At 39.6% G+C, this 27484-nt stretch overlaps 1 protein-coding gene across 1 annotated transcript in view; it reads left to right on the forward strand.

The window, feature by feature from the left end:
- Positions 1 to 27484, forward strand: part of PDLIM4 (PDZ and LIM domain 4) — an 84495-nt gene that overhangs the window by 51099 nt on the left and 5912 nt on the right. The window lies entirely within an intron of this gene.

Below are 27484 nucleotides of genomic sequence, written 5' to 3' on the forward strand. Positions count from 1 at the left end.
AACAGTAAATCCAGATCTTTAAAGGCAAATAGCATCAATCAGATCCTTAAAGCAAACCAGATGAATATTCTTCAACCCTTATCCCACTTCAAAATAAACCAAAGGAGTTACATATCCCACAATGTTCGCAGAGCTTTCCTCTTGAAAGAATCAAACAGCCCAACTGCCCCCCTCAAAGATTCCAGGTTCTTTTCATGACATTCCACCAGGAGATGGATTTCACTTATGGCTTGCAGATCACTCTCTCCCTTAGATTTCTCCAACTGCATTATCCAATCTTCATCCAGCATCTCGATAGAAATCCCAATCTCAGTCATTTTTTAAAAAAAACCTTTCTAGCACTCTTAAATTCCTCGGTTTCATCCACCACATCCCCAACCTGATGGCACATTTTAGATCTCATACTTTCCACAATGTCCTGGGTATCTTGCATAAAGTTTGATAAAAGTCAGAAGAAATCTGTTTGAAATCCTCCATGTCTCACGCAGTAGATTATGGTGCTCCCTAGGAGCTTAACCAGCAAAAGTTGAAGATATGGAAGAGTTTCAAAGTGTGTTTACATGAAGTGAGAGTGAGATAGCAGACTGTTCTTAGGGGAAAGTGAAAACAGAAAGCTGAAAATTCAAATCAGCCGGTTCAACGTATAGGAAAATGCTAATATCTTCAAATTTAGTTCAAAAATAATAACAGGGAGACAATTATTTACTTTCAATCCTCCTTAATATTTGGATGGAAAACAAAGTCTAAAATTTAAAAAGAATTTTTTTTAAAAAAATTGATCCCAAAAATAACTCCTTGCTGTAGAAAGCCTCTCTTAAGGTACATGTACTTAAAAGAAATATAAATTGGGTGATTTAGAAATGGGGTGGCTGGTCTTAGTGTCCCTTTAAGGCTACAGCGTGGCTTGGAAATGGTGACATCCCAGCCTCCCAGCTGCTCTTACCAGTCAAACACGAAACACTGTTTGCGATCTTCTGGCTGCAAGCAGCTGTCCAGAGGACAGATGGGATGATTCCAGGTGTTCTCCTTGATCCGGAGAACATTTCTGGGCTTCGGAAAAACCTGCCTGAGCCCGAAAAAAGTCACTGCATTGTCAGCTTTGCCCGCTGAATCAGTGGGCACAGCTGTTCAGTCCACCATTCCCACCAGAAACCATTTTTTATTCAGGATTCCTTTTGTGTTTTCTGTTCATTTATCTTGGGCCAAATCTCCCTTATTTATTTGTTTATTCAGTATAACTCATGAATTCAATCAACTAAGAATATAACACTGAACTAAAATCTAGGCCATGAAACTTAACTCTCTGCCCAATATGGGAATTTGAAGCATTCCAGAGTGGTGGCTAACTAGCCCCATTGAACACTTCCAGGGAAATCTACCATTTGTCTGAGTAATTGGCTTCACTGCTGAACTGCTTGTATAGTACTCATCAATTAGTTGCCATTACCCATTTATTCATATTACTGCCGCCCTATTGAAATTAAACCCGTATCATTCATTCTGACCACTAAGCATTGTGGTCCAATTGGCAAAAAACAACAACAACCCACCAATAACATTAGTCCTACAAGAGCCAGTTTGGTGTAGTGGTTACGGCACCAGGCTAGAAACCGGGAAACCATGAATTCTAGTCCTGCCTTAGGCACAAAGCCAGCTGGCCGACCTTGGGCCAGTCACTCTCTCTCAGCCCCAGGAAGAAGGCAATGGCAAACCACTTCCAAAATCTTCCCAAGAAAACTGCAGGGACTTGCCCAGGCAGTCACCAGGAGTCAACACTGACTCGAAGGCACCCAAAAAAAAAAAAAGGAATATACTGTATCTCAGCTGCAAAATTCCAAGCAGCCACAAGATGGCAAGAAAGAAGTCCTGGAAATTCCAGCTCTTTGCTGCCCTCTAGTGGTCATCTGGATTTTTGGGGGGCTCCCTGCCAGTATTTTATTTATTCTGTTGGCCTGACAGTTTGAGTGGTAAATAAAGAATATGTCCTTTCTGTTGCTTTGATTTGGTCTCAGTCTGCCTTAAGGAAGAGCTGGCTATGAATAAGTGAATTTGAAGCCAGTGATTTAACAAAGTAACAATGGTTTTTGCTAGCTGGACACTTTTATTCTTTAAAACATTTATGGGACAATGAGAACGTGAGGGAGAGACTAAGAAAGCTAGAAACAGGAAATAGCAGACCTGGACAGCAAACAGAGAAAGGATGATAGGTTTTAGTTTGAGATAACTAAAACAATGGCTTCCTAGAAAACTAAGGAAGAGTCAAAAAAAAATTCTATTATGTCCTGTGTATGTATTTGGAAATCATAAGAATGGCAGACTTTTCACACACACACACCCATAAAGCCCCTCTAGCACTGCCTCTAAGCTTTTTTTAAAGGATTGGGAAATATAAACCTACATTGATTTAATAACAAGCTGCACTAAACTACCTGAATTTCAGTTGTTAAAGTCAATTTTTCCATGGAAAAGATAACATTAAACAAAAATTATGGTATCAGTAATGAATCTTTATTGGAAGACAAACATGTCAAGCAAAGCAGCATTTGGTGCATAAAACCCCCAGTTGAAATTAATGGAATGCATTAAAAAAAAAGGTGAAAACAATTGTTACACTCTTTAGAAAACAAAAAGATGAGAAAACAACCTGGCACAATTTTAGATACCCAGTCACACAGGAACTATAGGCTAGTCTAAGGACTGATTTAAAGGTAGAAACATGCAGAAGCTTTGTGGCTACTGTTACTCAAATCAACCATGAATGGAATGAATTCCATTCAAATCGCAGTACTATTTTGGAGACAACTAATTTCTGCAGTTCAAATTGCCAGGGGAAAATGCCACTTAAAATCCTTGCTAAGTTTTCTTGTTGTTGCTCTATCCTATAAATGATAAATCACATTAAATATGGTGCTGATTGTGAAAGCTGTAAAGATGATTTATAACACTGTTCATGATGGGAGTGGCAAGACACTACACTAATGTGAGTTATCTAAATTAGATGGATCTATTAACTAGAAAAGCTAAAATTGATATCAACATTTCTTATATTAGTACCACTATTTTACTATTTTATTATCTTTGAGGACTGTGTAAACCCAATTTAAATCTGACAGAAATGGATAATTTCAGTACTCAAATCAAGCATCTCCCCCCATTTTTTCTGGCAGATATCAGAAAAATAAATCGGTAGTTTTCATTTAGTTTTAGGAGAGATATAGAGGTGCTTAAATGGCTTGATTTGTATTCCTAACTTGCTAGTAAGTTGTTACTTGGCATATAAAATTCATGTTCTTAGTTTCATTGTGCTTTACCTATGTGGTCAAAGCTCATGGGAAAAATAATCATGGCTCTGTTAACAATCTCTCTCTTTCTTTTCCACACAGTTACTTCCCATAAATAAATCACTTTGCTGTCATTTTTAGCATGTTAATAAAATCCTACTTGTAACTAAGCAACAATAGTTGGGGTAAATAAATAATTCCGATTACAACATAATTCATGGTTCCTCTTCAGGAAATATTCATGTCCAGAGGGTAACACTATCAACTGTATTTTATAGGGCACTGAATCATTGGGAAAATCTTGGTATGTATAGACGCTTGTCTGTTAATACAAAAGAGTCCCAGGTGAGAAAAGCTGTTCTCATGGAAGCCTGAACAGGCATAAATAATAATAATAATTCCATTAGTTCTGCTATATAGATAGCAAATGCACATGTAAAGTGGCATTTTAAGTTGTATTAAAATAATATAAACAAATAAAACAGTCACGAACAACCAACCATTTAATATAAAATGATAGTGAACTGTATATCTAATGGAACCATGAAAGGTGAAGTATAAACAGAGTGTTTATTTTTCAAACTGATCAAATGTAAAATAGAAAGAAAATATTTAAGCCCACATCATCTTAAATAGTTTTATGATGTAATCTGTTTTGGGGACAAAAAGAGTAGAACTACAGCACTTTAAAAACTTTGTTTCCTCAGTTACAAGATAATGAAATTTGTTTTTAGGGTTTTAATTTTGCAAATTAACTCTGAATGAAAATAAATGATATCTTGGTATTCCATGCATTTGAGATAAAGGCAGAAAAAATTCAGAGCACTTCCTTTTTCAGCGATATTGGTAAGTGAGTGCAATGTTCATTTTCATTTAATATGGCTATAGAATTTATAATATCCTAGGGACTATCCTCTGGCCCATGGTTGAAACCTGAACTGTGGGCATTTCATTTTAGTAAAGGTTAGAGTTTGTTTACATTAGTAAGTTTGTATGTGTGCAGAACAGAATAGACACAGAAAATAATGAAAATGAAATCTACATTGGATGGAATTAAAACTAAAGAGTCTTTATGAAGCTGAATACAAGATATTTAGAGCAGAAAAAAGGGGAGAATAAAGTAGAACAGGAATTAGCAAATAGAACCTGAGAATCAAATATGGATCTAATTGGATGATCTCTCTATTTGAGAAGGAAAAATGGCTGTGTGCTAAAACTTTCTGGTGGTGTATTAAGTTGATCCTCTTATAGAAGTAGTTCAGTCAGTGTCTCTAAAGTGATTATTACAACATTTTCAAGGCAGGTCCTGATAATATATATAAGTTCTTCCCAGGATAAAGTAGTTTACTAATAAATAGATATTGAAAATACAACATTGGACGAACTACTGTTTATTCCTTCATCATAACTTGGTATATCACACTCCTGGAAAGGCTAGGCAGACAACATCCAGAGCAGCGCTTGGGAATTAGCCAGAGTTAGCAGGACTCTGCATTTGGAAGCTTGTTGTTTATTTGTTTAGTCGCTTCCGACTCTTCGTGACTTCATGGACCAGCCCACGCCAGAGCTTCCTGTCAGTCGTCAACACCCCCAGCTCCCACAGGGACGAGTCCGTCACCTCTAGAATATCATCCATCCACCTTGCCCTTGGTCGGCCCCTCTTCCTTTTGCCTTCCACTCTCCCTAGCATCAGCATCTTCTCCAGGGTGTCCTGTCTTCTCATTGTGTGGCCAAAGTATTTCAGTTTGGCCTTTAATATCATTCCCTCAAGTGAGCAGTCTGGCTTTATTTCCTGGAGTATGGACTGGTTTGATCTTCTTGCAGTCCAAGGCACTCTCAGAATTTTCCTCCAACACCACAGTTCCAAAGCATCAATCTTCCTTCTCTCAGCCTTCCTTATGGTCCAGCTCTCGCAGCCATATGTTACTACGGGGAACACCATTGCTTTAACTATGCGGACCTTTGTTGTCAGTGTGATGTCTCTGCTCTTAACTATTTTATCGAGATTGGTCATTGCTCTTCTCCCAAGGATTAAGCGTCTTCTGATTTCCTGACGGCAGTCAGCATCTGCAGTAATCGTCGCACCTAGAAATACAAAGTCTTTCACTGCTTCTACATTTTCTCCCTCTATTTGCCAGTTATCAATCAAGCTGGTTGCCATAATCTTGGTTTTTTTCAGGTTTAGCTGCAAGCCAGCTTTTGCACTTTCTTCTTTCACCTTCATCATAAGGCTCCTCAGTTCCTCTTCGCTTTCAGCCATCCAAGTGGTATCATCTGCATATCTGAGATTGTTAATGTTTCTTCCAGCGATTTTAACTCCAGCCTTGGATTCCTCAAGCCCAGCATGTCGCATGATGTGTTCTGCGTACAAGTTGAATAGGTAGGGTGAGAGTATACAGCCCTGCCGTACTCCTTTCCCAATCTTAGACCAGTCCGTTGTTCCATGGTCTGTTCTTACTGTTGCTACTTGGTCGTTACACAGATTCTTCAGGAGGCATACGAGATGACTTGGTATCTCCATACCATTAAGAGCTTGCCACAACTTGTTATGGTCCACACAGTCAAAGGCTTTAGAATAGTCAATAAAACAGAAATAGATGTTTTTCTGAAACTGCCTGGCTTTTTCCATTATCCAGCAGATATTGGCAATTTGGTCCCTAGTTCCTCTGCCTTTTCTAAACCCAGCTTGTACATCTGGCAATTCTCGCTCCATGAATTGCTGAAGTCTACCTTGCAGGATCTTGAGCATTACCTTACTGGCATGTGAAATGAGTGCCACTGTTCGATAGTTTGAACATTCTTTAGTGTTTCCCTTTTTTGGTATGGGGATATAAGTTGATTTTTTCCAGTCTGATGGCCATTCTTGTGTTTTCCAAATTTGCTGGCATATAGCATGCATTACCTTGACAGCATTATCTTGCAAGATTTTGAACAGTTCAGCTGGGATGCCATCGTCTCCTGCTGCCTTGTTATTAGCAATGCTTCTTAAGGCCCATTCAACCTCACTCTTCAGGATGTCTGGCTCTAGCTCACTGACCACACCGTCAAAGCTATCCCCAATATTGTTATCCTTCCTATACAGGTCTTCTGTATATTTTTGCCACCTTTTCTTGATCTCTTCTTCTTCTGTTAGGTCCTTGCCATCTTTGTTTTTGATCGTACCCATTTTTGCCTGGGATTTACCTCCGATGTTTCTAATTTTCTGGAAGAGGTCTCTTGTCCTTCCTATTCTATTGTCTTCTTCCACTTCCACGCATTGCTTGTTTAAAAATAATTCCTTATCTCTTCTGGCTAACCTCTGGAATTTTGCATTTAATTGGGCATATCTCCCCCTATCACTGTTGCCTTTTGCTTTCCTTCTTTCTTGGGCTACTTCTAGTGTCTCAGCAGACAGCCATTTTGCCTTCTTGGTTTTCTCTTTCTGTAATGATTGCCTACTCCAAAATACTCAGTCTCACAAGCCCGAGCTTAAAGATAACTGATTTATTTAAAGGAATAGTATGCAAATACAGAGAAAGCTGGGAATGAGCAAAAGCGCGCGAAATACAAACCAAATACTCTCGCTTCAAACCCAATCCCACCCCTTGCTCCACCATGGCAACCACGCCCTCCCAGGTGTTAGCAACCATCCCACATCGGCCTGGGAAAGTGACCTTGAATACATGTCATAACCCAAACACACATTCCAGGAGAGCAGCACCCGGCATGGGTGAAATTCCCCTCCCCGCAAATGACAAACACGGAACAAGCAAGTGACATGAGAAACGTTACGATGGATTCAAACCATTGAAACGAGGAACATGACACTTTCTTTGGGATGTATTTTGTTGCCGCCTCCTGAACAATGTTGCGAACTTCTGTCCATAGTTCTTCCGGGACCCTATCTACTAAGTCCAGTCCCTTAAATCTATTCTTCACCTCCACTGCATATTCCTTAGGAATATTAGTGAGCTCATATCTAGCTGATCTGTGGGTCTTCCCTAATCTCTTTAGTCTGATCCTAAGTTGTGCAAGAAGAAGTTTGTGATCGGAACTACAGTCAGCTCCAGGTCTTGTTTTTACCGACTGTATAGATTTCCGCCACCTTTGGCTGCAAAGGATGTAGTCAATCTGATTTTGGTGTTGTCCATCTGGTGGAGTCCATGTATAAAGCCGTCTCTTAGGTTGTTGGAAGAGAATGTTTGTTATGCAGAGTGAGTTGTCTTGGCAAAATTCTATCAGCCTATGTCCTGCTTCGTTTTGTTCTCCCAGGTCATGCTTACCTGTAATGCCAGGTGTCATTTGACTGCCCACCTTAGCATTCCAGTCTCCCGTGATGAAAATAACATCTCTTTTAGGTGTGTCATCCAGTAGGTGCTGCAGATCCTCATAGAACTGCTCTACTTCAGCTTCTTCAGCATCTGTGGTTGGGGCGTATATTTGGATCACTGTGATGTTAGATGGCTTGCCCTGAATTCGAATTGAGATCATTCTATCATTTTTTGGATTGTATCCAAGCACTGCTTTAGCCACTTTACTATTAATTATGAAGGCTACTCCATTTCTTCTGTGGTCCTCTTGTCCACAGTAGTAGATCTGGTAGTCATTTGATGTGAAGTGGCCCATTCCAGTCCATTTCAATTCACTGACGCCCAAACTGTCTATCTTTAATCTTGACATCTCACCAATAACCACATCCAATTTGCCCTGGCTCATAGATCTTACATTCCAGGTTCCAATGGTGTGTTGATCCTTAGAACATTTGGAATCTAGCTAACAGGAATTAGTTTGCTTGAATTCCATGATGCTGACTTAATACTGCAGTCTTCTAAACTAGATGTGACAAATGCCTACAAATGGGTTAGTCCAATGTAGAAATTAAGGGATAAATATCTGCCTGATGCTTAAAATGCTGTAAATTTGCCTCCCAAGTGTCTCGGTGGTCATCCAAGACACTTGGGAGGCATCCAGGGGCACTGCTGCTCAGATTGCCGGGTGCGAGACCCTGTTTGTTAAGTTGGGCTCTAGGGATCAGCTGGGACTGTTGCTATTGTACCAGCCTCCCTGCTACATAGCAACCTCCCTGCCTGAGCTCCTTGACTCCATAGCCAGGTTGGCGGTGGAGTTCCCAGGCTTATGGTCTTGGGGGATTTTAACCTGCCTTCCTTGGGGGCGGGGGCAGAGGTAGCTCGGGAGTTCATGGTTACCATGTCAGCCATGGGCCTGTCCCAAGTAATCCAGGGCCCGACGCATAATGGCGGTCATTCGCCTGACCTGGTTTTTCTGTCGGAGCAGTGGCAGAGTGCTCTGAAATTGGGGGAGATCTTGGTTTTTCCCCTGTCATGGTCAGATCACTGCCTGGTGAGCCTCCAGTTCTCTGGCACCACCCCCCTCTGCAGGGAGGCTGGGCCTATTAGATCGGCCCTCCCCAGGCGACTGATGGACCCAACTGGGTTTCAGAGGGAGCTCGGGGTTGTTCGGGGAAGTCTGCTACACAGTCTGACTGAGGCCTTGATGGCCGCGTGGAATGAGGGAATGGCCAGGGCCTTGGATCAGATCGTGCCTGAGCGGCCTCTCCGTGCCCATGGCTCCCGCAGCTCCCCGTGGTTTACAGAGGAGCTGAGGAGGCTTACTAGTTCGGCCACTTCTGTATTAGATCCGTGCCCTTCCTGGTTGGTCAAGGCTGCCTGGGAGGAAGCACGTGATTGGGTCTGGGCGGTGGTTAATTCCTCTTTGAGAGTGGGGGTGCTCCCACCGGCTCTTATGGAGGCGGTGGTGTGTCCTCTCCTCAAGGGGCCATCTCTTGACCCAACCAGCCTGGACAGTTTTCGTCCAGTCTCCAACCTCCCCTTTTTGGGGAAGGTTGTGGAGAGAGTGGTCGCGTGGCAGCTGCAGAGGACCCTGGATGAAGCGGATTATCTGGACCCTTTTCAGTCAGGGTTCAGGCTGGGTTACAAGACTGAGATGGCATTGATCGCACTCTTAGATGACCTCTGGCAGGAGCGGGATGGGGGGCAGTGCGGCCATCCTTGCTCTTCTTGACCTCTCAGCAGCCTTGATACCATCGATCATGGTATCCTTCTGGACTGGCTTTGGGAGTTCGGGGTGGGCGGCACAGTGTTGTGCTGGTTCTCCTTCCTCTGGGGTTGGTTCCAGTCAGTGTTGATAGGGGGGGAAAGGTCCAGCCCATGTCCCCTACTCTGTGGGGTGCCTCAGGGCTCGGTTCTCTCCCCTCTCCTATTTAACATCTACATGAGACCATTGGGAGAGGTGATCCGACGGTTTGGGGTAAGATACCATCAATATGCTGATGATACTCAGCGTTATATCTCTACCCCAGACCGCCTGAGTGATGCTGTGGATGTCCTGACCCAGTGCCTGGAGGCTGTAAGGGCCTGGATGGGGTGCAATGGGCTTCGACTCAACCCAAGCAAGACTGAGTGGCTTTGGGTTTGTGGGCCTCTCAGTGCTAAGGTTTTTCCACCTTTGGTCCTTGATGGGGTTGCACTGCCCCAGACAGACCCAGTGCACAATCTGGGGGTCCTCGTAGACTCACGGCTCCTGCTCGAAGAACAGGTGGCAGCCGTGGCTAGGAGGGCCTTTGCACACCTTCAGGTTGTGCGCCAGCTGCGCCCATTCCTAGACCGAGAGGCTTTGCTCACAGTCACTCATGCCCTCGTGACCTCCTATCTGGACTACTGTAATGCGCTCTACATCGGGCTGCCCTTGAAGAGCATTCGGAAGCTTCAACTGGTGCAGAATGCAGCTGCACGGAGAGAAAATGGTGTTGGGTACTCAACACATGTAACACCACTGCTACGTGAGCTACATTGGTTGCCGGTGTGCTTCCGGGTGCAATTTAAGGTGCTGGTTGTCACCTTTAAAGCCCTTTGTGGCTTGGGGCGGGGTTTCCTAAGGGACTGCCTTCTCCCAGTTGTTTCTGCCCGTCCAATTCGATCTAGTAGGTTGGGTATGCTGCAGGTCCTGTCAGCTAGGGAGTGTCGGTTGGCGGGAACTAGAAGGTGTGCCTTCTCTTCCGTAGCTCTGCCCTCTGGAACATCCTCCCTCCAGAAATTAGGATGTCCCCGACCCTGTTGGCCTTTCGTAAGGCCGTGAAGACCTGGCTTTGTGCCCGGGCCTGGGGCCTCGAGTGTGTGGATGGTCCCATCTCTTGGCTGTATTAACATCCATACATTGCTCACTTGGCAGCCATGTATATTTATTTTGTATTTATTTTATATTTTAACTGTTTTAATTGTAATTGTTTTAATTGTTTTATAGTTTTATTGTTGTAAGCCGCCCAGAGTCACTTGCTGAGATGGGCAGCTATAGAAATCAAACAAACAAACAAACAAATAAATGTCTGATATAACTAATATTTAAGTGGAGATAGGATAATGGTTTGGGAGATACCTCCTATTCAAAAACATTGCATGCATTATATTTAATTAAATATTTCAATTTTGGTATAAAAAGGTCCTTAATTTTTTTAAAGACTTAAAAACAGTACTATAATAAACAGATTAAGAATAACAGAAAAGCCACTTTCAGTGATAAAAAATAGATGTAATTACATTTGAAATCATGCAGTAGATATCTGAAATTAAATGGTTTTGAATACCTTTTGTCCTTGGGAGAAAAAAACTCTCCTACGTTCCCATCAGTCAAGATCTTCTTACAGATCGGAAATGATGGACAAGTTCATAGAAGAATTAACAGTGTTTTCAGATATCCCATTCAGAGTTCTCTAAATAAGAACTGGTATCTTGAACTGCACCAAAAAACAATCTGAAAACAGTTCAATTGGTTCAGGATTATCAGCTAAGTACACACTAGTTTCAAAGTATACATCCAAACAGAACAAATAACATGAATAAATGACACGTTTCTTTCCGCCTCAAAATACTGTGTCTACTTTCCTTTTAACAAACTCATGAAAGTAAGACCCAAATTGGATGTGGTGTGGTAGAGCTGTGAATAGAGTACTTCACATTTTAAAGCAGCAGTTGGGAGGTGGGGGGAACACACAAATGATTCATGAAGATGGCAGTTGCAGACTTGGTACATGAGTATTAACAGATGGCTGTTTCCCCTTCTATTATAACAATTTTCCTGGTTAGAATTCCCCACCCCACAACTATGCACCCTGGAAGGAGGAAGTATACAGATACTTGTACAATACTTGCATTTATTGTCTTCTAGTGGGAAAAATAGCTCCTTTGTGAAAGTTTGTTTTTTCGTGACAAGCAGGTAATTTTACAATATGATCTATATGAACCATAAAATCTCTGCCTGAAAATCACATTTCACTTTCATTCTTCCTTTTACATTTAGTTGGGTTTTTTTTTTTGTAACTGTAACATCTTACTCACATAATTACCTAATCTACTGGGTTTCTTTGCTTTCAGTATGAATTAGCGGTTAATCTTGATATCAGTTCTGTGAGACTCTTTACTACTGGATGAGAAGCATCATAAAAGGCACACACTTCACAATTATTAGCCAGGATTATTCCGATAAGATTCTGGATTTCTGCTCTTTAACTATTTTTTTTTCTTTGAAATGGAATAAATCTATCAGGAAGAAAAAGTTAGCCACTTGCAACTATAAAAAAGGAAAGACAATATGGTTATCACTATAACTCCCCTGCTAGAGAGTCTAAAAGTAATTTTTATGAGTATTTTAATGAAAAGAAAACCCATTCACGTATTCCTCAATCCCTTAAAAGAAACTTCTGAAAATGTATTTAACTACATGGGTCCCAGCATTCATTAAATACTATAGCCACATAAGTCCTGCTAAACATAATTATGGTTGAAGCTGAACAATGTTTGTAAGATGGTTCCATAAGATGGTGCAGTAGCAGTGGTGTTTTCTTGTAAGAATCAGAGTATAGGAAAAACACATGAGGCATAAGCTTGCTGCTAACAGAGCACTATTGTTTGCTCTGAAGAATGACTGTTCTTCCTTGTAAATGTTTCTTTTACTAGAGATGCGTGAGTGAGTTATCTGACAGTTCTAAACAAAGAACAAAGTGCTGAGCAAAGGACAACAGAAAGAGCTGTTTCAAGTAGTAAAAAAATAAACATTGGCTGCCTATCAGGGGAAGAAAAGAATTACTACTTTATCAAAAAGAAGGAATTGTCATGTATTCCTTCCATTGGATCTTGACTATACATACTGAAATATGTTAATATCTTCAGATGTATTTTGGAAGAAAAGGTTTCTGTTTCATTATTGGGAAAACTTCATTATAGGCATCTGGAATTGAAAGCATAACAACTGGAACTTTGACATGGGAACAGAAAGTAAATTAAGCCCTTTTAGTGATAAGAGCCCCATGTATTAAATGATTATCTCTTGTTGGACCAAATGGTTTGGGTCAGCTGAAAGAGCAACATCTTCAAAGAAGGCAATTTATTTTATTTTATTTTTATTTATTTTATTTATTATTTAAATTTGTCACCGCCCATCTCCTCCCACTGGATTTAAATGTGAACTTAAATAAACTCTGCAGACTGTATTCCAATTGTTTGAAACTATGTCAACTTTCATTCTTCAGCCACCCACAGCCCAACATGAAAGAAGTTATTCCATGTTAATGCATTGCTTAGGAATGCTCCCATCTGAAAAAGCACACCTTCGGTCCAAAATGTTGGAATGCATTCAAAAATGAATGGGTGCAATTAGCTTGTTTGGAAAAGTGTTTCTATGGTAAGTTTAATAGACGTTCCATTTTTCTTTGCCATATAAGGCTCCTGCTCACACACAACATGATCAGCTGTTTAAAACGTTAAGGTGTAGAGGCAGCCTTATCAGGCAAATTCTGAAACAGCCTTCCCCAAATAGGTCAGGTGAGATTAACCTCAGCAATATGAACTATGCAAAATGGAACGCATTCTTGAAAGTTACCCAAGCCAGCTGGTCTACAGACTTGTATCTAAAGGCATCACTTACAGTGTGCTAATGCTTAATCATCAGATTCTCAAGTCTCCACCTGAGATAAAGAAATAGAATTTGCATGGAACAGGAAATAATGATTTTCCCCTGCATGTTGCAGCAAGCTTTAGGCTCACCCTCACTTCTCTCCCCACCTATTCTCTTGAACCTGAAGTATCCATTTCTGACTTTAAAATGGACCACAGTTTCCCATCATATCCGACTGCAATCTCTTCATGCACAGAAATGCTAAGCCATCATGGAAAAATTTACATGTGCAAAATCAAAATCAAATAAAGCAGCCTTGGAGAAATGTACTTTTTAAAAACTGATTTAGATGCTAGAACTATGATTTTGATGATGACTTCTTTTGGAACCATAAACAAGTCATAGTTTCCCTTGTTTAGAACTATATGTAGTTTACAAGCACAAACAGATGCTTCCGGTGTTGTTCTGGTTTGCAAAAGGAAAGAATGAAAGAAGCATTTGACACAGAGGTTTGCTGGAGTTCATTCGCTTAGTGGGAAACCATGAAGTATTCTTGCTGATAAAATCTTACATTTCTGCCATAGAATTTTCCTGTACAGAACCTATGGGGGTTTTAAGCAAACTGACCACAGTCAGAGAAGTAGAACTAATATTATGAGCTAGCATTCAATATGAAAGATTGTTTGGCATAGTTTATTATTTATTACCATTATTCAAGAAACAAAGGTTTCTATTTGGTCCTTTATTAGGGAACTCTGGCAAATTTAGGGAGTTCAGTTTTCAAGGTTCCTCAGAAGTGTGACAATGGAGAAATAAGTATTTAGAAATATTTCATGGAGGTAGAAGGAGCAATTTTCCTCTCTTTTTCTTTTTTTAATCATAAAGTATGTCCAGAATATGACTGATTTGTCACACATACTTCATATTGGGATATTTTTTACGTTTTCCACTTCATATTTTGCCTGGCTTCCAATTTCACATTTATGACAATAAGTATGCTAAACTATCCTGACCATCTCACCATGCACAGGCAGTAGTGTGCAGTGTTGTACGTGCCTGTGCTGAAGCTTAATTCACCTTCAGCTCAGGCTACTGCATCTGAGGTAGCAAGCCAAAAGCGAAGTCATTCTGAACCAAGTGAATGGTAGCCATTTACATCTAACAACTTTGTCACAAACTAACATAGATGAATTTGGAATGTCCTGAACTGTTCCCATGTCTACTGCATATTGACTTTAATTATCAAAATAAATAATATTTTTAGTTTTTTTTCCAGCAGAAATTGTGACTTAAGCAAGAAAAAAGCTGATGATAGTATAAGTAAATAAACCAACCCTTATTTGTATAGCTTTGAAAAAAGATTGAGATAAATTAGTTTCATTAGGCCTCAACTGTCAGTAGAGAGATTTATCACATGGGCAGTCATTTCGAATGACAGTCTCATGCTAAAGCCCCCATTTAAACTATGAACTGCTAAAATCTTGCAAATATGCAGTTATGCAGAAGCACCCTTCCTTTTATGATAAGTTATCTGATGAATAATGCATACGTTTGCATGGTAGATTTCACAGATCACTGAAAAAAATGTATATCATAAATTTCACAGCAGTCTAAACAGGGAAATCCCAATATCCCCATTCAAGTACATCAGCCAGGATTTAACTCACATTGTTTATATACTCTTATTACAAAATAGAGACTGATTCATACGATCTTTCATTCAAGGTGCTGCATCTGCACTTTGAAGATGATTCTACTAAAACATTTTAAGGTGGTATAGGAACATTCTAGTTTCTTAGCAGTTTGAGAAATTGTATAACTGGAAAAATATCAAGAACAAGACAACATGTCAGAACATAGGGCTCTCTCAATGTACTGAACTACTTCTGTGACATCCTGCAAGTTTTGCCCCTGGCTGAAAGCTCTAGCCATAAACCATCATATGGATCTTACAGTTTTTACAGGTCATTGCATTATTTATTTATTTATCCCATTCACTCATGTCTGATTCTTGGAGACTGCCTGGACAAGTCCCTGCAGTTTTCTTGGCAAGGTTTTTCAGAAGTGGTTTGCCACTGCCTTTTTCCTAGGGCTGAGAGACAGTGACTGGCCCAAGGTCACCCAGCTGGCTTCGTGCTGAAGGCAGGACTAGAACTCACGGTCTCCCAGTTTCTAGCCTGATGCCTTAACTACTACACCAAACTGTGTATTACACATTTTAAGCTTTGATTAAAATTATACTGTGGAAGGTTTTATAATGAACCAACCAATTTGTGTAAAATCTATTAGTTGTAAAATGGAATGAAAATTCGTAATTCTCTACAACAGTATCCTACAAATCAGGTCTTCAAGCCTAGCCGCCTCTCATCTACATTCCCATTCTATGCCCCTGGCATTATCTGAAAGTGGAAGCAAAAGTAACATTTCCTCAGGTTTAGAGAAAGAGAACTGCTTTGGGGGCATAAGCAGCAGTTACACGTACTCTTACTCTCAGTAGTCCTTAGGAAGGAGGCAAAAAGGTCTGAAGAGAAAGTGGCCATGAATGTAATACAGAGTTGGGGAATTCACTTTCTATATATTGTACTGCACACAGATGTCACTCAGTCCAGTGTTTGCCGTCAATATTGTGCTACTGAAATTGGCATTATATTGGCAATTTTCAGTGATATAATTTTCAGTGTTTTTTTCTTGGGAGGGAGTTTGGGCAGTTGGATGGAGGAGGAGTAAAATAGATGAACTCAATCTCTGCAAGGCTTAACATACATATTAAAGAAATTCCCCCAAATAAAAACAGTGGCCAAGAACTGCATCCATATTCCCTTGGTGATGTCACCAACCATACCCCTGCACTCTCTGGTAGCCAATTTTATTTATTTGTTCGTTTATTGTAAAAAGTAGTCCCTATAATAAGAAACCACCGGTCTCTAGCTATAAGGGTTGCTGAAGATGGCATGCTATCTGCTTGCCAGCAGGGATGAATTGTATCTGAGAGGGAGATAAAAGGGAAGTTTGAGGTAAAGATGAAGGTGCAGCAGCAAAGGAAGGCAGGCCCTTTTGTGGAAGATGTCTGGTTGGCCTAGTAGCTAGATTCAAGTCCTTGTGATTCAGAAGAAGTCAGAACCTTTCACTTCTATTTTAGCTTATCTGTGATTTAGGGTTATGTCTAAGCCGTAAAATATGGTCAGTCTTAACTATGATTTGTTGAAACAAACATATTTATAACCCAAATTACTATGGTTGAAGATTAATTACAATTCATTAATTTGGATAACATGACAAGCCATTGTGAACCAAAAGATTAGATAAAACCTTCCTAACTATTTCTTCCAGTCAATATTACAAAAGAAGAAAAGTGGAGAAAAGAGTATTATGCTAGTCTGGGAAATGGATGTTAGGCTCATTCAATAGTCAGTAAGTAGATATCAGAAATTCAAGTTTATGGAAACTCATTTGCATCCAGTTGATGAAGTCTGGAAGAAAGGAACCTGCAAGAATGTTTAACAAATGAGTATGAGTACCCAATTTACTCCATCTTTTCTTTAGGCACAACTTTACAGAATAAAATTAAGAACAAACATATTTTTAAGTTAAATATTCTTCCATACTTAATTGCCATTTAGGATTCTGCAGCTCCGTATTTACTAAATGTTTCCATACAGATAAAGCTTCCTGAAATGGTTAACGGGTGATGCAACTACTCAGAATGTTTAAAGCATAATCATCCTCAGTATACTTTTGAGCAAACTTGTTAGAAACTTCTGCCTATTTTCTTTTAGACTTGATTTGTTTTATTTTAAGAATTTTGATTTTCTTAAGGTGTTTTACAAGACACAAGAGTATTGTCATGAGCTAAGCTAGTCATTGGGTAGGCTGTGGAAGAACAAGGTATACATATAGAATTAATTCAGAATGAATTGCCAGGGCTAAAGTTTAGGCAAGCCTGGGTACATGCCAAAGAAAAGGTCACAATTAAATAGCACCAGAAAACAAAACCAAGGCAAAAGTAGGACCTTGAGTAAAAGAACAAACAAACAAAAATCACAGAAGAATTAGAGAGTAAGAATCCAACAAACGGGAAAACTAGCTTTTAACCAGGAAATAATAGTAAGGAATATATTTTCTTTCCAGTAAGGCTGGGTTCTTTGCAGCAAGAGACATCCATGTACTAAATCAGAACAAGCTCTGAAGGCTTACATGGAACCTACTGGTCCAGTAATGGAATAGCTACACCTGAGTTTGGGCAAGTCAGAATAGCTATCGCCTTAATACATTTTTGGTATATACCTAATTCAATACATTCTATATAAAAAAATACATGTACACATACATACACAAGCTACATTACGTACACATTTTTCATTTAACCAAAATGGCTTGCAGTCTTCCTTAGAAATGAAACATGAACCAGGAGAGTCCATAGAAAGTTGGTTGCCCCATATGTGTATTCCACAATGTAGAAAAGGAAACAGAAGACCTAAAACAACAGACAACAACACAGCATTAACTTCAAAAGATTATTTCACTCGCTGAAGTTATATCTTCATTGATACGGATAAACCTCTGACAAGGCATTAAAGTGCAATTTTAAGAAAAAGTTCCCTTTATATAAATCCCTCTGAGCAGGAAAAACCTTGCTGGCACCCTCAAAAATCTAACTAGAAGGTATAATTATAAAAATAAAATGACAAAGTATTTCTGATTTCCAAGAAAAAAATTATATGCAAATTCTGACTTTAGTTCTTTAAGATTTCCCTTAGGCAGACTGTCTTTAAATCTAATGTTCTGTACATCAGAAATTTTTAAACTTTAGTACTGTATGTGTTGATTCTCTATAATAAAACTACAAAACATAATAAACACTCTGTTCTCAAAATATTAAAAGATAATTGTCTACTTCTTTCTGACATTCTCTTCAGATTTCATATCTTCTCCTTTGCACAGATATTAGCATGAAAACTGACTTACTTGGTGCAAATGTTTTTCTTAAAGATTAGCTTTCATATGTTGATTAAAAATTCTAGGAATTGTTTAACATACGTTTGCGTCCTTCAGATAGTTTAAGGCAAATGTAAAACTTTGAATGCTTCATTAAAAGGCCCTCCTGGATGTATGTTTCTGAATGCAGTAAGAGCCAGATTGTATTTTCTTTTGGATTCTTGCAACACTCTCAAATTTCTCTTTTGTTGTCAATTTCTTTTGCTATATTCCTTGTTGGGTCCCCTTGATTGAGACTGTAGATCAGGGTTAGAATATTATGTGTTACTACAAGAGTAACACATGATATATATCTGTATGTGGCAGATATTTATTTAATGGAGAATAGCAGCATCAATTGTAAAGTTGAATTTCGATCATTTGCTATATCTTATTTATAGGAAATCTTTCATAAAACTAATGCTCATGAGACAAATTTGAACACATTTTATCAGCATATTTGTTTTTTGGTTTAAGAATTTCAGTTTTAAGGAAATGAGATACTTCGTGTTTTCAAATGAAGTGTTTTCAAATGAAGAATATTCTTGAGTTGAAATAGGATGACCAACATTCTTTTCTAGGTATTTCATGTTCCACTGATCATCTGTCCAAAGTTATTCTGAATACACTTTAGGCTTCATATTCTAAGCATTCCAAAATGCCTCAATTACCCTGAAATTCAAAAGAAAATTATAAGGAAAGATCAATGCTTGAACATTTAATGAGAGCAGTTCTGAATTAATTTTATTGCTGCTGTTCTTTTAGAGATGCTTGTGGTGATATGCAGAATTGCTAATCTGTGATTGAAAAGGCTCTTTCTGCTGACACTGTATACAAAGAGCTATTGATGGTTTTCCACTGGAAAACCTGTAAGGTGTAAATGCTCCTGATTTTTACTTTCCCTTGTAGCTCTTATTTATATTGTAGGGTTCCCAAGGCAGTTTTTCAGAGTTAGACAGGAACTCAGGAGGAATATCAGTGTAATTCCCTTTATACTTATTTCCAATCAGTTATCCTGTTTGCGAAGTTCCAAATTGAAATCTCGTTCAGTGAATATACACAGCACTGAAGAGTAAAACCTACTAAAACATTTCTCAGGTATATAGATAAAGAATAGAATATAGATTTTTTTTTTAATCGGTTCAATCATGTCCGATTCTTGGAGACTGCCTGGAAAAGTCCCTGCAGTTTTGTTGGCAAAGTTTTTCAGAAGTGGTTTGCCACTGCCTCTTTTCTAGGGCTGAGAAAAAGCGACTGACCCAAGGTTACCCGGCTGGCTTCATGCCTAAGGCAGGACTATAACTCATGGTCTCCCGGTTTCTAGCCTGATGTCTTAACCACTACACCAAACTGGCTCTCAGAATATAGATATAGAATATTTATTCTTCCTTATAAATTGTTAAGTCTCGTAAAAATAAAACACAATTCATTAATGGGTCATACAATGAAACTGATTTGTGGCTATCTTCTAGATTAATAAATATCAATGCAACCGTACTAAAATTAGCATATACAGCTGGAGAAATGGATGCTGAAATTAGCAGATAGATTACACAACAAATTGTCTGCCTGGGGGAACTGGCTAGAAACAAAACTTTAGAATAACTTGAAGTTAGGGATTGGAAATTATTTCTTTTCTTGGCAGAGATGCTTTGCTGTCCTGTTTATATAGCACCTATTCACACATACAGTACATGTGGCATAATTACCTTCCAGATGTTCAAATAAATAAATATTTCTTTCCTTTCACAAATTATTCCTGCAAAATTAAATATTTAACTTGCTCATCCCAAGTCTGTGGAATTTTAACACAAAAGTTCCACTAGCTTTAATGGAGCTTACTCACAAGCAAACAAATTTGCAACTGAAAGCTCATAATATGCTTTTCCCATTTATTAATGTTGTTAAATCTTTTTAAACATCCCATTTATTCATGTTTTATCATTCTTTTTTTCCTCTGATACTTTTGTGATATGTCAGATTATGTCACTAATTCTAGGAGAAAAGGATCTGCATTTGTATGGCAATAATCTTTTTTCAGCTCAAACAGGAATGAGGGAAAGCAATTGTGTGATCTCACCCCCCACTTTTGGAAATTTACCAGGCAAGATGCTGCTGAACACACATAAAGCTTACAGAACAGAGATCTTAATGAAAGGATATCTTAGAGAGAAATCTGATGGCTTTGAATTCATCATGCAATGTGAAATATCTATGCAGAGATAGCACTTGACTCAGCTTTTGATGCAATGATTTGCTTGTTGCCAGTAATACTACTACTGTTACTACTACTATAATATGTACAGTAGGGTTTGGGACCTGATTCCTGAAAGGTGTTTTGGGGTGCATGAGAATGTGAACCTTTTCCTGGGATCAGACTGCTTTAAGGTGTTGCAGATGGATAATACATTTGGTCCCCACATGCTCAGAACCCCTTTTGGAAATTGAATATGAAGTGCTGCACAGCTTTATTACACAGTCTGTTATGATGACTCAAAGACAATTTTGAGTATTAGGTACAGGGAGATCATCTCATGCCAGCTGGTCAGAAGTGGTATGCTTTGTTAGAACTGATCTTTTGAAAATCCTTCCCATGAAATCAGTAAACCAGACCAGGTTGGATGAGGAGCTTAATCTAGAAATCCCTCAAGAAATGAAGTGGGTTCCATTTCCATGATGGATGTGCCCCTTCCTCTGGTGGAATGTCTTTTCTCTAGGACCACGAATGTTGAAGTCAGAATTGCTCTGGCTGCCATAATTCATCACACCCATCTAAGAAGAAAACTATTAGCAAACAATTACTGATGCCAGGAGGACATAAAAAGATGCAGCAACCTTAAAACTATTTTTCCATTTTAGTATAATTTATACTTCTTTTTTTATATATACTTCAAATTTAGTCACCGCTCATATCACTCAGAGAGCAGCTCTGGGCGGTTCTGGCACAGCTAGCTTCGGGAAACCAGCACATCTGTTCATGTATATTTTAATGCTGTGGAGGAATTTATGGTCCCATAAACACTTTCAGCCTTTTTGTGCTTCCTTTGCACTGTACTTCTGGAGACAGTGACATATATAATTCTTCTAGCGATGATAAAACAACAGTATGTATAAAGGGCTAGCCTCCAGCTACCTAGCAATGAAACTTAACTGCTAGTGGTATTTATTTAATGCATAGAAAATATAATGTGATAGCTATTGTATCTGTGTGAGATCATTAAAAAAATAACCTTGTCATGCTTTAGACACAAGTATTTCAACTCCCAGAATTCTTAGAAATGACTGTGCTGGCTGGGGAATTCTGGGAACTGAAGTCTACATATCTTTGTAGAAAGGCAGCTCAAAAATACTGCATTTTAGACACCAATTTACAATACGTGATTCTGCAGTTTATAACAGCACACTTAGTTCTTTAAGAGCCAGTTTGGTCTAGTGGTTAAGGTGCTGGGCTAGAAACCAGGAGTCTGTGAGTTCTAGTCCCGCCTTAGGCATGAAAGCCGGCTGGGTGACCATGGGCCAGTCCCTCTCTCTCAGCCCAACTCGGTGCAATGTAGACTAGCCGCCTCATGGTGCACCCCGGGCAACGTGACTTGTCACGGCTAAATAGCCTACACATCTGGCTGCTGGACCTCACAAGGATTTCCCAGCAAGAAAAAGCAGCATGAACACCAAACTGCTATGCCATATGATTTAAAAAAAAAAAAAAACCTTAGTTCTTTTAATACACTTTTTTTTTTTTTTTTTGAGCTTTGGACATGTTTAGAATTTTGGGGATATATAATGAATAGTATCACAAATCAGCTACTGTGATAAGTGCAACCAATCATAGAAAGGGAAGCTGGGGAGCCTGGAAGACAAGTTCAAACGCCTAAATGCAAGGCACAGTTGCGTCCAAGCCTCAGAACAACAAAATGAACCCACAATTTCTTGGGCCAACTGAAACAAGTGTACACAGAACAAGCTTCTAAGGCTTAAAGGTACCTTATTTAGAATTTTTTAGAACTTACTATTTTGTTTTTCTTTCTTTTTCTCTCTCCCTCACTCAGGATCACCCATAGCTTGTTATATGTCTACACCCTTGGTCTTCCTCTTTCAGGATCATTCCCAAGAACTCTCAGACCTGCCCCCCCCATTGCTCTTTCCTAACAGTAATCCAACTACTTCCTCCTGCACCAAGCAAAATTACTCATCTTTCCCCTACTTCCTCTTCTCATATCTTTAGGTCATGAAAATTCCTCTTCTCCTAGGTTCACTCAGGCTGTTCCCAGAAATCCTTTAGCATATCCAGGAGTCAGGATTTCCAAGGAGACTAACATGGCTTGAAGTTGGAAACAAGCTACATAGTATATAAGACGTCACAGAAGTTGTTCCATTACTGTACAGCACTCAGGGAGTGCCTTAAATTCAGGGCTCTCCCAGCCTCTCTGTCTAAGGAGGATGGAATCAGTTCTGATTTCAAGAACCAGGCTGCTGTAGAACAACAGCCTACTCCCAAGTAAAACATCCTGCCCATGATGCTGCCTCATGTAATTGAGCACTCCTCCATCTCTGTGCTCTCTGGCTTTCCATATGGAGGAAACAGCATACCTGTGGGTAGGTAGGTAGGTGGATTGGGGTCTGAATCTCTAGGAATGGAATCGGAGACAGTGGGGCATCATTCTGCTCCATCACTGCTGCTTGAATGCCTCTTCCTCAAGGAAAGATGAATCCTAGGAACACAATGTTCTCTACATATTTTGACTACTATGGAAAAGAAATATTCTCAAGACCAACATTTGTAGAAGATGCCAGGGTGGGGAAGGTTTCAGTAATGCCATGTTTGATATAAGGGTTCTTTTATATCAGTTGCAAGCATTATTTTGATTCATACAAACAAGAAAAGAAGTCTAACTTTTCTGACATGCAGTAATAGTGGAAAATGTAATTTTCAACAACAAAAATAGAATTTCCAAAACAATAGGAAAAAAGACAAATGAGTGTTTTACAACTTTTCTGACCTTTTAGATTCTCTTCTGCTCCAATCAGAATTTGGAATTGGAGCTATTTTTTGTGAATACTGTCAACATGGACTCCCTTCTCCATCAAGATCTCTTTACTCTTAAAAGAGGTTGTTAGCCTTTTGCATACCCACAGTAGAAAAGAATGTTGAGTGCATTATTGGTTATCAGCATCATTTTGTTTATAGTTATAGCTACAGTATTCTCACGAACTATTTTAAGAAGTATGTTTAAAAAGATACCTTTCTAAAAAAAATTACACAGCAGCTAAATTTACAGCCTCACCAAAAGTGCCATGTTTGTGTTAATAGGAGGAAAACCTGAAATAAAAGATGCTGAATTGGGTTGTGCACTTCAAAAATGTTAACTCTGTTTTGAGAAGCTAAGAATCTGGCAAAACTATTACAATTATAAAGGCCTTTGTGTGCTAGTTGACATGACTCAGCAGGAAGTAGGATAACAAATCAGAAAGGTTCTCTTCAGGGAGAATTCATCTGTATACCTAATCTATAAACTTCAGTAAAACCAAAGTGAGCTGTACCAAATATTCTGAAAGACTATACCTGATCTAATCAGACAGGCAGGCCACTCTAGTTTTCTTAGGCATATTGCCATTTGCTTGTTCTAATATTCTGAACATTTTAAGCACTTTTTTTTTCCTTGTGTTTATTTAGGATGGGGAAACTTTGCATTTGGCCATAAACAGAAGCAACATCTTTTGCTGCATCTTTCCAGCTCACCATCCCTGTTCCTCTTCAGTGTAACGGGGCAATTAAGTCAGGAAGATTAAAAAGATCATTGGAGTGTTTAACATTTGAAAACATGAGCTATTTCTAATTAAGGTGGCAAATACCGAAAATCTGAAAACCCATAGCTCCAGGCCTGAAAGACAAATAATCAAACTGTATCCCCCTCTGTATGATTGCTGATGACAGCTGTTTAGAAGAGGCAGTGAGCTTACTTACTGTACTTACTTTCACATCTTTCATTTCACATCTGAGCCCGTTTTAGACTTTCAGAGGGGAAAAGTGGGCACAGAGAAAATGAGAGATGCCCACTACAGTCTCACCACTGACTTCTGTACAACGAGAGGGGGAAAGATCCCAGGGAGGAGAGGCCGAACATTTGTCCACATCCTGTTCTTCTACCCTCAGCCTTAACATGTTGATGGGGAATGCCAAACATACGTGATGATACTCAGCTCAGGGCAGTTACGTTCCTTGCTGGGACCTGACATCCTGATAGTGTCCCAGGGAAAGTGTATTATATTATATTCATCCATTCTCATTGCAGGCCTTTTCTGTCAACATGGAGAGGACAGGGCCAAAGGGTCAAGGTCTGCCTTCCTGTCATCCTTCTAGGAGGTGTATTATTATTATTATTATTACTATTACTATTACTATTATTACTATTATTATTACTATTATTATTATTATTTTCCAGCCATCTGAAGAGAGTTATAGGGCCTCTTTCCTCCATCATAAGAAGTAGACCATACTTTGAGAAACAGTGTTAGTGTGATATTTTATTGTGCCATGTCTGCTCTCTTTAAAGGGAAAGGACAAACCATTGCCACCATCTATTCCAGCAGAACATCCCGAATGGAAGCTCCAAGGAAGCATTTTCTAGGTACAAGGAGTTACCAGAAAAGTCTGGCTGCGTTCCTGATAGTGTAGACTCTGTTTGGTCCCCTCCTAGTTCCTTTTCCTGTACAAAAGCTGGACAGTGCAGAAGAATAGTTGGGCACCAGCTGGGGGGTTGGAAAGGCACACTGGCTTGCTGCCATTTACGGTCATAATCAGCATCCATTCCCAGAAGTCAGGAACTGACAGAGAAATAAATGGGAAGTAAGGGATCCATAGTTAATCAGGGCTTGGAATTCTAAACACTTCTAGCACAAACAAATGTCCTAGAGAAATCATCCTTTTGGAAAAGAAAAACCAGCTAGTTTTGACATTTATTTATAGGTAAATATTTGAAAACTGCAAAATGTAGTTTATTTGCAGAAGATCTCAGAAAAATCTTAACATTGCTTATGCATATCAGAAAAAGTGTCCACTAAGCATGGAGACTGTAATTATTGTGGTGTTGTTTATTCGTTCAGTCGCTTCCGACTCTTCGTGACTTCATGGACCAGCCCACGCCAGAGCTTCCTGTCGGTCGTCAACACCCCCAGCTCCCCCAGGGATGAGTCCGTCACCTCTAGAATATCATCCATCCACCTTGCCCTTGGTCGGCCCCTCTTCCTGTTGCCCTCCACTCTCCCTAGCATCAGCACCTTCTCCAGGGTGTCCTGTCTTCTCATTATGTGGCCAAAGTATTTCAGTTTGGCCTTTAATATCATTCCCTCAAGTGAGCAGTCTGGCTTGATTTCCTGGAGGATGGACTGGTTTGATCTCCTTGCAGTCCAAGGCACTCTCAGGATTTTCCTCCAACACCACAGTTCAAAAGCATCGATCTTCCTTCGCTCAGCCTTCCTTATGGTCCAGCTCTCACAGCCATATGTTACTACGGGGAACACCATTGCTTTAACTATGCGGACCTTTGTTGTCAGTGTGATGTCTCTGCTCTTAACTATTTTATCGAGATTGGTCATTGCTCTTCTCCCAAGGATTAAGCGTCTTCTGATTTCCTGACTGCAGTCAGCATCTGCAGTAATCTTTGCACCTAGGAATACAAAGTCTTTCACTGCTTCTACATTTTCTCCCTCTATTTGCCAGTTACCAATCAAGCTGGTTGCCATAATCTTGGTTTTTTTGAGGTTTAGCTGCAAGCCAGCTTTTGCACTTTCTTCTTTCACCTTCATCATAAGGCTCCTCAGTTCCTCTTCACTTTCAGCCATCCAAGTGGTATCATCTGCATATCTGAGATTGTTAATGTTTCTTCCAGCGATTTTAACTCCAGCCTTGGATTCCTCAAGCCCAGCATGTCACATGATGTGTTCTGCGTACAAGTTGAATAGGTAGGGTGAGAGTATACAGCCCTGCCGTACTCCTTTCCCAATCTTAAACCAGTCCGTTGTTCCGTGGTCTGTTCTTACTGTTGCTACCTGGTCATTATACAGAGTCTTCAGGAGGCATACAAGATGAGTTGGTATCCCCATACCACTAAGAACATGCCACAATTTGTTATGGTCCACACAGTCAAAGGCTTTAGAATAGTCAATAAAGCAGAAATAGATGTTTTTCTGAAACTGCCTGGCTTTTTCCATTATCCAGAAGATATTGGCAATTTGGTCCCTAGTTCCTCTGCCTTTTCTAAACCCAGCTTGTACATCTGGCAATTCTCGCTCCATGAATTGCTGAAGTCTACCTTGCAGGATCTTGAGCATTACCTTACTGGCATGTGAAATGAGTGCCACTGTTCGATAGTTTGAACATTCTTTTGTGTTTCCCTTTTTTGGTATGGGGATATAAGTTGATTTTTTCCAGTCTGATGGCCATTCTTGTGTTTTCCAAATTTGCTGGCATATAGCATGCATTACCTTGACAGCATTATCTTGCAAGATTTTGAACAGTTCAGCTGGGATGCCGTCGTCTCCTGCTGCCTTGTTATTAGCGATGCTTCTTAAGGCCCATTCAACCTCACTCTTCAGGATGTCTGGCTCTAGCTCACTGACCACACCGTCAAAGCTATCCCCAATATTGTTATCCTTCCTATACAGCTCTTCTGTATATTCTTGCCACCTTTTCTTGATCTCTTCTTCTTCTGTTAGGTCCTTGCCATCTTTGTTTTTGATCGTACCCATTTTTGCCTGGGATTTACCTCCGATGTTTCTAATTTTCTGGAAGAGGTCTCTTGTCCTTCCTATTCTATTGTCTTCTTCCACTTCCGCACATTGCCTGTTTAAAAATACTTCCTTATCTCTTCTGGCTAACCTCTGGAATTTTGCATTTAATTGGAGCTGACTGTAGAATCCCCCGGGAATCCCCCTCTAGGCCCAATCTGTAGCACTCCCCAGAGGAGGAGGGCAAGGGAGAAAATGGCTTCTGCTCCTTCAGGTTGTTCCTTTTGCTTTCATGGTGAGCATAGTTATGAGGACAGACAGACAGACAGAAGACGACGACTATTTTTGTAAAGCCGAACTCGTGCATGATTGTTCTAAAAATAAAAACCCAAATAACTGTAACATCGCGCATTCTGTGATCTCTCCTCCTTGTTCTATTTTGTTGTTGTTGCATTCATTTCTTATATGTCTTAATAGGTCCTTATTTGTATTTCACTTTACAGCATTTCTAAAAAGCCCCAATCTCACTGACTTTGGATGAGGTACAAGAGCAAATTTTTAAAAAATCAAAATACGTTACTGTAACTGCTGAAGTAATA

This window comes from Candoia aspera, chromosome 2 (assembly GCF_035149785.1).
Source record: "Candoia aspera isolate rCanAsp1 chromosome 2, rCanAsp1.hap2, whole genome shotgun sequence".
Classification (NCBI taxonomy): Eukaryota; Metazoa; Chordata; class Lepidosauria; order Squamata; family Boidae; genus Candoia; species Candoia aspera.